Genomic DNA, 6,000 nt, shown 5'->3' with positions numbered 1-6,000 from the left:
CCTTCCCCGAAGCCTGACCCTCACCCGTCCCCTAATGCTAACCCGTACGCTAACACTAACCCGCGCCCTCACACGCACGCTCCCCCTAAAGCGTTGCCGTACCCTCACCTGGACCCTAAACCGTCCCCGTCCCCTAACCCTAACCCTAGCCCGAACCCTAACCCTAACCCTTCCCCGAAGCCTGACCCTCACGCGTGCCCTAATCCTAACCCGTACGCAAACACTAACCCGCGCCCTCACACGCACGCTCCCCCTAAAGCGTTGTCGTACCCTCACCTGGACCCTAAACCGTCCCCGTCCCCTAACCCTAACCCTAGCCCGAACCCTAACCCTAACCCTTCCCCGAAGCCTGACCCTCACCCGTGCCCTAATCCTAACCCGTACGCTAACACTAACCCGCGCCCTCACACGCACGCTCCCCCTAAAGCATTGCCGTACCCTCACCTGGACCCTAAACCGTCCCCATCCCCTAACCCTAACCCTAGCCCGAACCTTAACCCTAACCCTTCCCCGAAGCCTGACCCTCACCCGTCCCCTAATCCTAACCCATACGCTAACACTAACCCGCGCCCTCACACGCACGCTCCCCCTAAAGCGTTGCCGTACCCTCACCTGGACACTAAACCGTCCCCGTCCCCTAACCCTAATACTAGCCCGAACCCTAACCCTAACCCTTCCCCGAAGCCTGACCCTCACCCGTCCCCTAATCCTAAACCGTACGCTAACACTAACCCGCGCCCTCACACGCACGCTCCCCCTAAAGCGTTGCCGTACCCTCACCTGGACCCTAAACCGTCCCCGTCCCCTAACCCTAACCCTAGCCCGAACCCTAACCCTAACCCTTCCCCGAAGCCTGACCCTCACACGTGCCCTAATCCTAACCTGTACGCTAACACTAACCCGCGCCCTCACATGCACGATCCCCCTAAAGCGTTGCCGTACCCTCACCTGGACCCTAAACCGTCCCCGTCCCCTAACCCTAACCCTAGCCCGAACCCTAACCCTAACCCTTCCCCGAAGCCTGACCCTCACCCGTGCCCTAATCCTAACCCGTACGCTAACACTAACCCGCGCCCTCACACGCACGCTCCCCCTAAAGCGTTGCCGTACCCTCACCTGGACCCTAAACCGTCCCCGTCCCCTAACCCTAACCCTAGCCCGAACCCTAACCCTAACCCTTCCCCGAAGCCTGACCCTCACCCGTCCCCTAATCCTAACCCGTACGCTAACACTAACCCGCGCCCTCACACGCACGCTTCCCCTACAGCGTTGCCGTACCCTCACCTGGACCCTAAACTGTCCCCGTCCCCTAACCCTAACCCTAGCCTGAACCCTAACCCTAACCCTTCCCCGAAGCCTGACCCTCACCCGTGCCCTAATCCTAACCCGTACGCTAACACTAACCCGCGCCCTCACACGCACGCTCCCCTTAAAGCGTTGCCGTACCCTCACCTGGACCCTAAACCGTCCCCGTCCCCTAACCCTAACCCTAGCCCGAACCCTAACCCTAACCCTTCCCCGAAGCCTGACCCTCACCCGTCCCCTAATCCTAACCCGTACGCTAACACTAACCCGCGCCCTCACACGCACGCTCCCCCTAAAGCGTTGCCGTACCCTCACCTGGACCCTAAACCGTCCCCGTCCCCTAACCCTAACCCTAGCCCGAACCCTAACCCTAACCCTTCCCCGAAGCCTGACCCTCACCCGTCCCCTAATCCTAACCCGTACGCTAACACTAACCCGCGCCCTCACACGCACGCTCCCCCTAAAGCGTTGCCGTACCCTCACCTGGACCCTAAACCGTCCCCGTCCCCTAACCCTAACCCTAGCCCGAACCCTAACCCTAACCCTTCCCCGAAGCCTGACCCTCACCCGTCCCCTAATCCTAACCCGTACGCTAACACTAACCCGCGCCCTCACACGCACGCTCCCCCTAAACCGTTGCCGTACCCTCACCTGGACCCTAAACCGTCCCCGCCCCTAACCCTAACCCTAGCCCGAACCCTAACCCTAACCCTTCCCCGAAGCCTGACCCTCACCCTTGCCCTAATCCTAACCCGTACGCTAACACTAACCCGTGCCCTCACACGCACGCTCCCTCTAAAGCGTTGCCGTACCCTCACCTGGACCCTAAACCGTCCCCGTCCCCTAACCCTAACCCTAGCCCGAACCCTAACCCTAACACTTCCCCGAAGCCTGACCCTCACCCGTCCCCTAATCCTAACCCGTACGCTAACACTAACCCGCGCCCTCACACGCACGCTCCCCCTAAAGCGTTGCCGTACCCTCACCTGGACCCTAAACCGTCCCCGTCCCCTAACCCTAACCCTAGCCCGAACCCTAACCCTAACCCTTCCCCGAAGCCTGACCCTCACCCGTCCCCTAATCCTAACCCATACGCGAACACTAACCCGCGCCCTCACACGCACGCTCCCCCTAAAGCGTTGCCGTACCCTCACCTGGACCCTAAACCGTCCCCGTCCCCTAACCCTAACCCTAGCCCGAACCCTAACCCTAACCCTTCCCCGAAGCCTGACTCTCACCCGTCCCCTAATCGTAACCCGTACGCGAACACTAACCCGCGCCCTCACACGCACGCTCCCCCTAAAGCGTTGCCATACCCTCACCTGGACCCTAAACCGTCCCCGTCCCCTAACCCTAACCCTAGCCCGAACCCTAACCCTAACCCTTCCCCGAAGCCTGACCCTCACCCGTCCCCTAATCCTAACACGTACGCTAACACTAACCCGCGCCCTCACACGCACGCTCGCCCTAAAGCGTTGCCGTACCCTCACCTGGACCCTAAACCGTCCCCGTCCCCTAACCCTAACCCTAGCCCGAACCCTAACCCTAACCCTTCCCCGAAGCCTGACCCTCACCCGTGCCCTAATCCTAACCCGTACGCTAACACTAACCCGCGCCCTCACACGCACGCTCCCCCTAAAGCGTTGCCGTACCCTCACCTAGACCCTAAACCGTCCCCGTCCCCTAACCCTAACCCTAGCCCGAACCCTAACCCTAACCCTTCCCCGAAGCCTGACCCTCACCCGTCCCCTAATCCTAACCCGTACGCTAACACTAACCCGCGCCCTCACACGCACGCTCCCCCTAAAGCGTTGCCGTACCCTCACCTGGACCCTAAACCGTCCCCGTCCCCTAACCCTAACCCTAGCCCGAACCCTAACCCTAACCCTTCCCCGAAGCCTGACCCTCACCCGTCCCCTAATCCTAACCCGTACGCTAACACTAACCCGCGCCCTCACACGCACGCTCCCCCTAAAGCGTTGCCGTACCCTCACCTGGACCCTAAACCGTCCCCGTCCCCTAACCCTAACCCTAGCCCGAACCCTAACCCTAACCCTTCCCCGAAGCCTGACCCTCACCCGTCCCCTAATCCTAACCCGTACGCTAACACTAACCCGCGCCCTCACACGCACGCTCCCCCTAAAGCGTTGCCGTACCCTCACCTGGACCCTAAACCGTCCCCGTCCCCTAACCCTAACCCTAGCCCGAACCCTAACCCTAACCCTTCCCCGAAGCCTGACCCTCACCCGTCCCCTAATCCTAACTCGTACGCTATAACTAACCCACGCCCTCACACGCACGCTCCCCCTAAAGCGTTGCCGTACCCCCACCTGGACCCTAAACCGTCCCCGTCCCCTAACCCTAACCCTAGCCCGAACCCTAACCCTAACCCTTCCCCGAAGCCTGACCCTCACCCGTCCCCTAATCCTAACCCGTACGCTAACACTAACCCGCGCCCTCACACGCACGCTCCCCCTAAAGCGTTGCCGTACCCTCACCTGGACCCTAAACCGTCCCCGTCCCCTAACCCTAACCCTAGCCCGAACCCTAACCCTAACCCTTCCACGAAGCCTGACCCTCACCCGTCCCCTAATCCTAACCCGTACGCTAACACTAACCCGCGCCCTCACACGCACGCTCCCCCTAAAGCGTTGCCGTACCCTCACCTGGACCCTAAACCGTCCCCGTCCCCTAACCCTAACCCTAGCCCGAACCCTAACCCTAACCCTTCCCCGAAGCCTGACCCTCACCCGTGCCCTAATCCTAACCCGTACGCTAACACTAACCCGCGCCCTCACACGCACGCTCCCCCTAAAGCGTTGCCGTACCCTCACCTGGACCCTAAACCGTCCCCGTCCCCTAACCCTAACCCTAGCCCGAACCCTAACCCTAACCCTTCCCCGAAGCCTGACCCTCACCCGTCCCCTAATCGTAACCCGTACGCTAACACTAACCCGCGCCCTCACACGCACACTCCCCCTAAAGCGTTACCGTACCCTCACCAGGACCCTAAACCGTCCCCGTCCCCTAACCCTAACCCTAGCCCGAACCCTAACCCTAACCCTTCCCCGAAGCCTGACCCTCACCCGTGCCCTAATCCTAACCCGTACGCTAACACTAACCCGCGCCCTCACACGCACGCTCCCCCTAAAGCGTTGTCGTACCCTCACCTGGACCCTAAACCGTCCCCGTCCCCTAACCCTAACCCTAGCCCGAACCCTAACCCTAACCCTTCCCCGAAGCCTGACCCTCACCCGTGCCCTAATCCTAACCCGTACGCTAACACTAACCCGCGCCCTCACACGCACGCTCCCCCTAAAGCATTGCCGTACCCTCACCTGGACCCTAAACCGTCCCCATCCCCTAACCCTAACCCTAGCCCGAACCCTAACCCTAACCCTTCCCCGAAGCCTGACCCTCATCCGTGCCCTAATCCTATCCCGTACGCTAACACTAACCCGCGCCCTCACACGCACGCTCCCCTTAAAGCGTTGCCGTACCCTCACCTGGACCCTAAACCGTCCCCGTCCCCTAACCCTAACCCTAGCCCGAACCCTAACCCTAACCCTTCCCCGAAGCCTGACCCTCACCCGTGCCCTAATCCTAACCCGTACGCTAACACTAACCCGCGCCCTCACACGCAGGCTCCCCCTAAATCGTTGCCGTACCCTCACCTGGACCCTAAACCGTCCCCGTCCCCTAACCCTAACCCTAGCCCGAACCCTAACCCTAACCCTTCCCCGAAGCCTGACCCTCACCCGTGCCCTAATCCTAACCCGTACGCTAACACTAACCCGCGCCCTCACACGCACGCTCCCCCTAAAGCGTTGCCGTACCCTCACCTGGACCCTAAACCGTCCCCGTCCCCTAACCCTAACCCTAGCCCGAACCCTAACCCTAACCCTTCCCCGAAGCCTGACCCTCACCCGTGCCCTAATCCTAACCCGTACGCTAACACTAACCCGCGCCCTCACACGCACGCTCCCCCTAAAGCGTTGCCGTACCCTCACCTGGACCCTAAACCGTCCCTGTCCCCTAACCCTAACCCTAGCCCGAACCCTAACCCTAACCCTTCCCCGAATCCTGACCCTCACCCGTCCCCTAATCCTAACCCGTACGCTAACACTACCCCGCGCCCTCACATGCACGCTCCCCCTAAAGCGTTGCCGTACCCTCACCTGGACCCTAAACCGTCCCCGTCCCCTAACCCTAACCCTAGCCCGAACCCTAACCCTAACCCTTCCCCGAAGCCTGACCCTCACCCGTCCCCTAATCCTAACCCGTACGCGAACACTAACCCGCGCCCTCACACGCACGCTCCCCCTAAAGCGTTGCCGTACCCTCACCTGGACCCTAAACCGTCCCCGTCCCCTAACCCTAACCCTAGCCCGAACCCTAACCCTAACCCTTCCCCGAAGCCTGACCCTCACCCGTGCCCTAATCCTAACCCGTACGCTAACACTAACCCGCGCCCTCACACGCACGCTCCCCCTAAAGCGTTGCCGTACCCTCACCTGGACCCTAAACCGTCCCCGTCCCCTAACCCTAACCCTAGCCCGAACCCTAACCCTAACCCTTCCCCGAAGCCTGACCCTCACCCGTGCCCTAATCCTAACACGTACGCTAACACTAACCCGCGCCCTCACACGCACGCTCCCCCTAAAGCGTTGCCGTACCCTCACCTGGACCCTAAAC

Source organism: Stenella coeruleoalba (genome assembly GCF_951394435.1).
Source record: "Stenella coeruleoalba genome assembly, chromosome: 11".
NCBI lineage: Eukaryota > Metazoa > Chordata > Mammalia > Artiodactyla > Delphinidae > Stenella > Stenella coeruleoalba.
This window is presented reverse-complemented; position numbering follows the sequence as displayed.